General features: G+C 33.2%; 1 pseudogene; it reads right to left on the bottom strand.

The window, feature by feature from the left end:
* Positions 1–3,605: 3,605 nt before the first annotated feature.
* On the bottom strand, positions 3,606–3,704 carry LOC112654178 (U6 spliceosomal RNA; annotated as a pseudogene).
* Between the last annotated feature and the right edge of the window lie 7,304 nt (positions 3,705–11,008).

Here is an 11,008-nt window from a genome sequence, read left to right as displayed (position 1 = left end):
TTCCTCTCTTTTTCCCTGAATCTCTAGGTATAATGATTAACTATCAGTGTCTTCTGTGGCAAACATGCCAATGTTGAAACATTTTTTTCAAAAGTATGTTTGAGGGGTATCTGGACAGCTCAGTCAGTTAAGCATTTACTTTCGGCTCAGGTCATGACCCAGGATCCTGAAATCAAGCCCCACACCTGGGCTCCCTACTCAGTGGGGAGTCTATTTCTCCCTCTCCCTCTGCCCCTCCCCACCTTGCTTATGCTCTCTCCCTCTCTCTCAAATAAATACATAAAATCTTTTTTTTTTTTAAAGTATGTTTGAATTCTTCAACAAATCCTGCATATCTTCCCAACTGCCAATTCTTTTTTTTCAAGATCTGGCTTATTGTTTTCCAAACAGCCCTGCTGCCTCAGCGGTTAGCTCCATCTTTGTACATGCATTTGTCTCTTGTTCCTAGAATCTCTTGGGCAGGCAGACAATACTCCTGGGTTTGGTATTGAGAAAATGCCTCCAGATGAGCTAAATTCTTCAATGGTAACCCTATATTCACACAACATTCACATATCAAATGGAGGGAGTGAGTCTGTTACACTCAGGTAAGTTGAAGGTTCAATCTGGTATTTTTCTCCAAGTCTTAGGTTGGCACAAGGGTGACTCTTAGAATTGAGTGCCTTGAATTCTTTAAAGCATCATATTGAACAGGGGCTACCCACTTCCAAACAAAATGGGGAAAGGAAAGAGTAGAATGTTACTACTGAACCACTCTTCCCCTGTTTATTTCTCTCTGTAAACAGTGAGTGTGGCACTGAATTAGTAAGTGGTGATAGTGGAGTCTCTTTAACTTGGCAATTCAGGGAAAGGCATCTGTCCCTGATATTGACAATTCTATAGTGGTTCATTTCGGAAGAAGAATTTTCACTTATGTTTTTAATTATTAGAGACAATTAGTGTAAAACCCCCATTCTATAGCCTGTTGTGATGGTAAGCTGAAGCGTGAGATACTTATAATACAAATTATCTTAAAGGAAAATTGGCCTATTATTACTTCAGAAAAAATGTCAGAAACTTAACAAACAAATATATATATTTTGCCAAGCTGGGGGTGGGCGTGGGGCAGCCTGTGAAAAAGAAAGTGCTCTTCTTTAAGAGAAGAGTAAAAATCTTAAAAAAGAAAAATTAATATTAGAAATGGGGAAAGCAAAACACTAAACAGCAATCCACAGCTCAAAAAATGTGATAGAACCTGAAAGAATCGCCAAAGGATGACATCGGCTCTGAAAGGATCTTCCACTTTAAGAAAAAATCATTTTATTTTCCACTCAGAAAGCAATTTCCTATTTTTAAAACTGCATGTCTAGCTTTGACATTAAACTAATATGTATTGATTCCTATCTTTCTGGTTGTACTAGAGAATATTGATTCATATGTTAAAAAAAATATCGACACCCTTATCACAGTGTTTCTGAAATTAATATTTTAACATTTTCAAGAAAGCACTAATCTATTCAATCAGCAGATTAATATTCTGACCTCAAAATTCACATTTGCGGAAAAAGGGTAGAGAGAGAAGACCTCAAGAATATTATAGAATTTTGTCTATGCCTTAACTTTTCCTCTTTCTGTGCAATCATTTGTCTTTTGTGTTCATATTACTGAGAATCTTCAGTGTTATGTGGAACAATTGATAGATATTTGACATGTATGCTCAGAAAAGTAAAATATTTTTCAACTGTGTGCTATAAGTAGAACAAAACATTCTTTGTATGTTGTGTCAGGTTCTAGCCATCTACTATTAACTTACTCATTCCTCTAATTATATATATAATTTTGTATTTGGAAAACAGGTATAGAGACACTAGAGGATTTTATAAAAGTAACAGTTAATAAATCCTAGAGGTGAATTCTGAATCTGGGGCATTAGCTTCAGTGTTTCCACTTTACTCATAACAAAATAGTGTGTGTTATACTGACCAAATATTGTGGTATTAAATAATTTTGTCATGGTGATGATGGTGATGATTTGTAGTGTTTTTTTTTTAATTAAAATAGAAACTAAAGAATTTATTTGGCTAGGATTTAGTGAAATTATGAAGGAGGGGGAAGAGGAGAAGGAAGAAGAGGAGGAAAAGAAAAAGGAAAAGAAACAGGAAAATGAAGGAGGAAAATAAGGAGAAAATGGAGGAGTATGGTCAGGAGGATCATGAGGAGGAGGATCATAAGGAGAAGGAGGAAATGTTATTCTGTTAACTAGAGTTAAACCAATGTTTGTTTATAGCTCACAGGCTTATATCAAGATTCAAAACTTATTTCTCATGCCCTATGTTATTAATAAACTGATAATCTCATATACTACAAAAACATACAGAGACCAGTTTAATGAATAAGTTTCCGAATTAGAGACCTTCAGAATCTTATGAAACCATTGTATTTCTCCCCATGACTGCTGATTGCATTAATATTGTATTTATTCTTTTTGGCCTTTCATGTGATGATGGAAGAAAGTTTATAAAACATAAAATATCTAGTTCTGATAAACTCAATTCTGGTAGTAGACATCTGGCAGTAACAGTTTTCAGATATTTGGGGTTAATTAGTTTTGCTGATGAGGACAAACTCACTTCAATCCTGATACATTAGCTAACATTGAGCAGAAGAGAATCCTGTTCTCTACACAAATTTAACCACAAATAGTCACATCACATGCAGTATAGAGGTTTTGGTGTACACAGAGTTTGTAATATGGATAGTTTAGTAAAATTTATAAGCTGACAAAAAGAAGAATGTGAGAAAATTTGGTGGGGTCATTTTAAGAGTTGAAGTACTATACCTCAAAAAACCTCCATACATATTATATATGAAAAAAATATACACAGTGTTTCAACAGCACAATACTAATAATTGTTTGGTATGGTTTTAATAAAGGATATTCATGAACTGTATTTTAACATTTGCTTTTTAGAAATTTTGAAAGCAAATGGCATTCAAATAGATTAAACATATTTAGAGATACCCACTCTCTGTGGTGTTGAAGCTCATACATTAAGTATATAAAGATAAGTAGATATTGTCCCTAATCTTAAGGATCTCATAGACTGGAAGAAGAGGAGCTTTTCAACAGATGCACAATATATGAAAAGAAGGTTGAGAGGATTCTGTGCCAGATGAAGAGATAGTAGTACAGAAGGAAATTCAACTCAAGAATGGTTTATGCAATGATTTAATTCATTCAACCAAGGAAAAAACATGGGGCTGACAATCACATGTTTCTTTCAGAAAAAGACTTCAGCAAGTTGTTTGGTTCCAGATCCTTTGTGGTGGAGTGCAAAGGAAAAGTGATAATGCAAACAGTAGTACAACATGTCTGTATATCTATCCATATTTTTTAATTTAAATTCAATTAATTAACATATAGCATATCATCAGTTTCAGAGGTAGGAGTTTAGTGATCATCAGTTGCATATAACACCCAGTGCTCATTAAGTCCAATGTCCTCCTTAATGCCTATCACCCAGTTACCCCATCCCCCTCCACACATCCCCTCCAGCAACCCTGTTTGTTTCCCATAGTTAAGAATTTCCTATGGTTTGTCACCCTCTCTGTTTTCATCTTATTTTAAAAATACAGAACACTTCACAAATTTGCATGTCATCTTTGCACATGGGCCATGCTAATCTTCTTTGTATCATTTCAAAGATTTTGAGTTGAAATTTCCATACAACTACCTAATTCTGGGTTACTCAATGCCTTAGAGATGACCAAGCTCATAATCAGTACTTACTATTAGCTATTGAATTGAATTGAATCCAGTTCCCAGCATTGCTGACAAATTGTTGACAGGTTTAGTTAAATTTCAAAAAATATGTAAAATGCAAAGTTAAAACTTTATTGACACGGAAGTTATAAAGTGCCCAATTTCTTATATAATTAGCATCTCTAAAGTTAAGAATTTTTAAAAAGTGACCCAGTGTAGTGAAAAAATTCCTCATTATATTAGCGGTAGTCTAAATTAGTTCATTTATGGCAAATAATTTGACAAAAGCCTTAGCATTTTATAACACATCAAAATTTTTTTTTCAAAATTTTATTTTTAAGTATTTATTTTATAGGAAAAATTGAGGATATATTTAAGATACAGCTGTAACATTGTTCATTGCAATATAGTTTGCAATAGAAAAATTTCTAAACAACCTAATAGCCTTAGAATAGGAAATTGATTGAATAAATTTTCAACCGTTACCATATAACACTGTGCAGTCATTAAACATTATGGTGTGGAATAATATTTAATGGCTTGGAAAATGGTCATGAGGTAATGTTAACCCAAAGAGCAAATTACAAAATAGTGTGTAAAGAATAATGTCATTTAATGCATACAAGATAGATAGATTCTCTCTCCCTCTGCCACTCTGTCACCCTCCACCCTTATTGTGTGCTCACTCTCTCTCTCAAAAACAAATAAAAGTAATAATAATTATATATAATCACTTAGGATATTAATGATAAAAATAAATTAATATTGACAAATGTGTTATGTAAACTGAACATTTGAATGAATATTTTGATAGTATTGAATCTTTCCTTCTGAATCATTGTTAAAAATCCAATTGAAAAAAAAAATAAATCCAGTTGAGCTAATATGATATATATGATTATTGGAAATTGATTTAAATACAAATTTATTTCAATTAATTGATTTTCTGACTTATTTTTGTGTCTCTCCCTTCATTTTTAAAAGTTAGCCAAATAGAGATAATATTTTGGTAGTTAGTCCCTGATGTTCTTGACAAATTATTGAGATAAAATTGAGAATAAAATACAAAAGGAAAAATTCAAATTTATTTTATTTTTAAGAGGTTTTGCTTAGGTCAAAGAACCTCAATGCTTGAATTACTTCAAATATATATCAAAACTATTGCAGACAGATATCTATTCAATATACAATTTCTAGTCAAATAAAGTGATTGGTTATTTCTTAATGTTGTACAGTAGGGTCAGCAAACTCTACGTATAGGTCAAATTCAGTTTACCTTCTCTTTTTGCAAATAAATTTATATTGGAACACACTACCTAATTAATTTATATATATTTTATGCTTTGTGCTACAAAGACAGAGTTGAGTGGTTGAGACACATAACTGACCCTGCAGAAAATGTTTGCCAATCCCTGCTGTAGAAGTACCTATATATTTATCATTTACTTAATAAATTGTTCACTAATCTATGGTCACATAAGTCAGTGTATGAGTAAAGGCAAACCCAAATGAAGAATTTTAAGTTTAGTCTTTTAGAATTAGAAAATAATGGTAAGTGGCTCTTATTCTTTGAAACACAATTAAGAACAGTTTTAGGATTTTTTTAAACTTTTTTTGTTTTTAACTTTTTTGTATAATTATATTCAAACTTAGTCCTTGCTAAAATTTCTTAAATTTAATGTTAGTTGTGAAAAACTTTGGTATGGTCTATTCTCATTGTGTGAATAAAGAATGAAAGTTTTCAAAAGCACAGATTTTAAAAGCCAAATATAGTTGAGTATACATTTTCTCATTTCTTCCAACTTACATAATATACTTGAAAATGTTACCAATATACCAATATTTCTGCTTGGCAGTGTGACTTCCTAGAAATAAGCAACATTCACGACAGGCATTGTATTATTGTCTCTTCCATTAGTTTAACTGTCTTTAAGAGATCACATTAAAATGCTGTTTTCCTTGTGAAAGCAGGCTAATAAAACCTGCTCTGGAAATAGATCAATCAATGTGCATAAAAATAACTAGAAATTTTAGATATCATAAAAATTTACATGTTGATCTACTAGTTATGACTATTAAGTAATGTGTTCTATATGTATTTGCAAAAGTGTGTTCATATGTGAAGATATAGGTGTATTCTAACTAAAACTCACAATTTATGCACATTAATGCTAGATTTTGAAAGATAAAACTCACTCTGAATTCTAATAATAAGGGAAAAATTATTTAAATCATTGTTTAAATTGTTTAAACCCTTTGATTAAAACCCTCTTTGGGGGATCCCTGGGTGGCGCAGTGGTTTAGCGCCTGCCTTTGGCCCAGGGCGCCATCCTGGAGACCCGGGATCGAATCCCATTTCGGGCTCCCGGTGCATGGAGCCTGCTTCTCCCTCTGCCTATGTCTCTGCCTCTCTCTCTTTCTCTCTCAATCTGTGACTATCATAAATTAAAAAAAAAAAAAAAAAAAAAAAAAAAAAAAAAAAAAAAAAAACCCTCTTTGGCTCCCAAATCACTTATCTAAATATCATGGTCCTTTGGTGGCAAAAGTATTCCTTTGGCCTCTCTCTTATTAATCTCCCAATTTTGTCTTCTGGTGCACCCACATTATTGCATGATTTACCCTAGGGCCTTTGCACTGGCTAAGCCTCTATGCCTAGAGTATTTGTCCCAAAATATCTACAAGTCCTGCTTCCTAATTTCTTCACATCTTTGCTTTAAAACAAACAAACAAACAAACAAACAATACTGTCTTAATATTTATTTTGGAGACTCTCTGACTTTGAGTAATTTCCTAACTTGATATTTTTCTCTATGCATCTTTATTTTGACTTCACTTTTCCATATTATTTTCTCTATATATAAAACTGTAGTTTAACAGATATTTTCTTTCCATATTTAAGACATTTGATTCTATTGTTTCCTCACTCTCATTATTTCTGTTGATAAGTCAGCTGTTAATTTTATTTATTATCCTTGATGACAATATGTCTTTAAGATTGTCCCTCTGTTCTTGCATTTTAGCACAATGACGTGCTTAGGTGGGGTTGCCCTCCCTGGTATTCATACTTGCTCCTTGTATCTAAAACTTGAAGTATTCCATCAGCTGTAGGCAATACTTTGGGGGAAGGATGAAGCTGTGATCAGACAGGAACTGGGAAATGAGTGCCATAGCTTGCTGACAGAAATCTAGATGAGGTGCCAAGCATGCTATATTACTTGTAAGCAAAGATCAGAAACTATGCAACACGAGTCAAATATGGCTTACAGGGTATTTTGTGAATCATATTTTACTGGATCACAGTCATACTCATTTGTTTAGATATTAACTAGATCGGTTTTCACTCTGAAATGAGAAATTAAGTAGTTAACACAAAGACCATACAGTTTACAGAACCCAAATATTTATTATCAAGTGATCTATAGAAAGCTTTCTTACTTCTGGTTTAGAGAAAGAATATGTATGGTCTTTGCAGTCAGGCCATCTTGATAAAAAAATAGAAATAAGAAATCTGGTTTTAAAATATGATAAAACTGTTTACCTTGTACTTAACTTTTTTGAACTTTGCTTGGTCTTCATATGAGAAATTCATAAGAGAATGCATGTGAAGATTCAGATATCACCATGCGGTACATAGCAGGCACTGAGAAACTGTGATTTGATCAATCCAATTTTTCCTTTGTATTTTGGTTCATGATAGCTGAGTTCAGGGCACATACGCCTCAAGTCTGGAATACTATAATAACAGACTGGATATTTATCTACTCTTTCCATTTTCTTTCCTCTCCAACCCTTAACATGACTACATTTATAACAATAAATGTTTTCCTCATGTTGTAAAATAGTAAGAACAGCTGTTCTCTTTTGATACAAAACTCCTTATTTAGCTAAGAGTGATTTTCCTTATTTTCAAATGAAAGTGGCTTTCCCCAGGGTAGAATGTGTCCATGCTGAAAAGCCAAATGCGTTACATGGAGATTGAATATTTCTAATAATGCAAAAAGGGGAAATATGTTGTTGCATTGTTATTGTTGCATTGTTGTTATTGCCCCTAATGACTCAGTACATGGACCATTAAGGTGCTTTTGGCTGACCACAAAGGGCTTTTGCATGCATTTGATGGACATTCTAGATATTCAGGGGATGATGACAAAAGGAATAAAGAGTCCAAACATTAGGCAATCAGCCTGGGATGTCATCCAGTTATGCTGGCAAAGGTAACCATTGCTTGAACCTTGCTGGCTCAGGGTCCACTCCAGCTGACCACCTTGTCCTCAAATACATGGGAAACTAACCTCGCCTGGATTCTGATTAAAAAGCATCTAAATGTGCATTCTTCTCATGGGTGGAAAATCCATCCTTTCTGTCAAAGTGTTCTTCCAAGTCATCTGCTCAGTAGAAGTAATATCCATGAAGTATGTCCTGAATCTTCACAGTGTTTCCTTTGAAGTACTTCATGAAATCTACCCCCAGCACAATTTTCTGAGGAAAATCTAGGAACCTTGAGTATTGGGGAGCAGCTCCTGGATTTAAATATATCTGAATTGCCAGGAACTGGAACATTATGGAGGGGCGTTACTATTGCATTTATTTCATGCTCTTTTATGTGATGTTGCATGTTTTGCATCAAGCGTCTTTACATTTTGGGCAATGAGCATACCTCAAAGTATTTTACCGGAGAGTGACTCTTAACTGCAGTGTGTATCAGAATCAACTGGGGAGTTTGTAAATACCCACATTATTGGGCCCAGACCATAGAGTTTCTGATTCAGAAGGATGGGCATGGAACCTGATTTTGTATTTTCAGCCAATTTCCCACATGATGCTAATGTTGGTGGGAACACAATTGGAGGACCACTGATAGGACATTCGAAATATAGAAAAGATAGAGTTCTATTATAAAAATATTCTGTGGGATAATACTCATTTGCATTTTTCATTCTGGATTACTACCATCTTTGCTGCAATTTTCTCAACTAGTGTATCCACTTCAAACATCCATCTCCTGTCTTTTGTAGATATTTTCAGAATTTAAAATGAATCCACCACATTATACTAAATCCCCATGATCAAGTGAGAATATGCAATTTATCTGTTTAACTTAAGAATTTATATATGTGTATATATGTGTGTGTGTGTGTATTTAAAATTATTGCACTTTATTTCAGTTGCAAATTTTATTCAGTTATGACTTAAGGATGGGCCTTTAAGCCCTGGTCAGTGCTCATTATCTTATTCTGGCTCTAGATAATCCATTGACTCTATGCTTTTTTGAGAGCCACACAATTTCATATGGAATAGTTACTTCAAAGAGTATATGGCCTCTTTATCCTTTTAGCCCCATTTCCTCCTTATGGTTATCAAACATCTTTTAAAAAATTGATTGCAAAGAGGGGTGCCTGGGTAGCTCAGTCAGTTAAGCATCTGACTCTTGGGATCCCTGGGTGGCGCAGCGGTTTGGCGCTTGCCTTTGGCCCAGGGCGCGATCCTGGAGACCCGGGATCGAATCCCACATCAGGCTCCCAGTGCATGGAGCCTGCTTCTCCCTCTGCCTGTGTCTCTGCCTCTCTCTCTCTCTCTCTCTCTGTGACTATCATAAATAAATAAAAAAAAAATTAAAAAAAAAATAAAACTTGAGCATCTGACTCTTGATCTCAGTTCACATCTTGATCTCAGGGTCATGAGTTCAAGCCTTGCTTTGCACTCCATGTCAGGTATGCAGTCTAGTTTGAAAAAAAAAACAAAACAAAACAAAAAAAAACAAGATTGTCAAGAAATCCACCTCTTTCTGCAATTGCTGCTCCTCTTTCATTTCTCAAAGATGTTTTTTTTCTGAAAGTTCTCATTATTCCTCTTTTTCATTAAGCTTTGACTATGTTAAAATTTTCAATTTGTGTTCTTCATTCTTCAAACTGTCAGCTGCAAAGTATTGTTATATCTATTTATTTACCTTTCTCCAGTCTTAATTAAAATATAAGGTATTGATATTTATAGTTCTGGAACAATGGAAAGGGTTTACACCCCTTCAATTTTTCATGGAGAGAACTTTTCCATATTTTATACTAATTGAAACAAATCTTTCCTCCTATTCACAAATAATTGACTCTGATACTTTTCGTTCTAAGATGAGCAACCATCTCCCATGCTATAGTCTCCTGCGATTAATTATAAGTTAACTAACACAACACATAGCACATATTAGACATTATTCTCATTTGTTGACTAATTCTTCAAGTCATAATTAATTTAAATTATGTTACTAGTTTCAGCAAAAGATTTAAATAGAGATAAAATTTAAAAATTAAACAAAAACCAAACAAATGGAAAAACCTAATCACCTAAGAGCATGTTTAGGATCTTACTTTGGCATATGGCTTACATAAAAAAAATAAAAAGATATCTGTGCATGAAATATAAGCTCTTTGAAAAGGATCTTATTGTGTTTTCTCTACTCTCTTTCAATATTTAGAGTTAATGAAACATTATCTTGTTAGGTTTTGTTAAAAATATATATATATTTTTTGCTAATGAATATGACATGTGAAAGAAGCAGTTACATTTTCCTTAGTTTACTTTTAATGTTAAATCACTTTTTTGGTTAGTTCATGGACAAGTAAATGAGGGCTGTATCTTTCTTTTTAAGAAAAACATCTTCTTTTAAAAGAAAAATGCTCATCTGACAAATATCTGAAGCTAATTATAGCTTCAGTCTCTGTTGGGTTGGTTTGGTTACTATTTGATTAGGAATGAAAAGACATCTAAAACATTGTGTTAAAGGAAGGGCAGTGTCTTCTTCACCATGTGGCATCAGAATTGGACTTTTCTAGGAATAAAAATGCAAAACAAATATAAATAATGTGTTTTAAATTAATAGCAAGCCAAGGTGTCCATGGACATGTAATCTCTGGACATAAAATTTCTTAATGATTAAAATTTCTAAAGTCTAAAGTTATAATTATAAACAAGCTCTACTTCATGGTTTTTATGTCATTAGAATAATTATTGTTTAACCACTGCCCTCTTTCTAAAGTAGAAAATAAATGGTTTCAAGCAAAACTCATCATTCAATTTGTAGTTAATTGATATAATTAAGAGTATATTTTGTCATTTTATCTTTCTAACTGGTAATAATGTGAAAAATGTGTAACTACTTTGCATTTTCTTTTTTTTAAATATTTTTAAGTGAGTTAATAGACTGGAGAAAGCATTTTCCCTAGTTTTCAAACTACACAGAATTTTTTTTCAGTTTTTCATATAAGCTAGGGTAGC

The sequence above is a fragment of the Canis lupus genome, chromosome 3 (assembly GCF_003254725.2).
Source record: "Canis lupus dingo isolate Sandy chromosome 3, ASM325472v2, whole genome shotgun sequence".
Lineage (NCBI taxonomy): Eukaryota > Metazoa > Chordata > Mammalia > Carnivora > Canidae > Canis > Canis lupus.
Note: the sequence above shows the minus strand (reverse complement) of the source record. Positions and strands in the feature narration are given on the sequence as shown.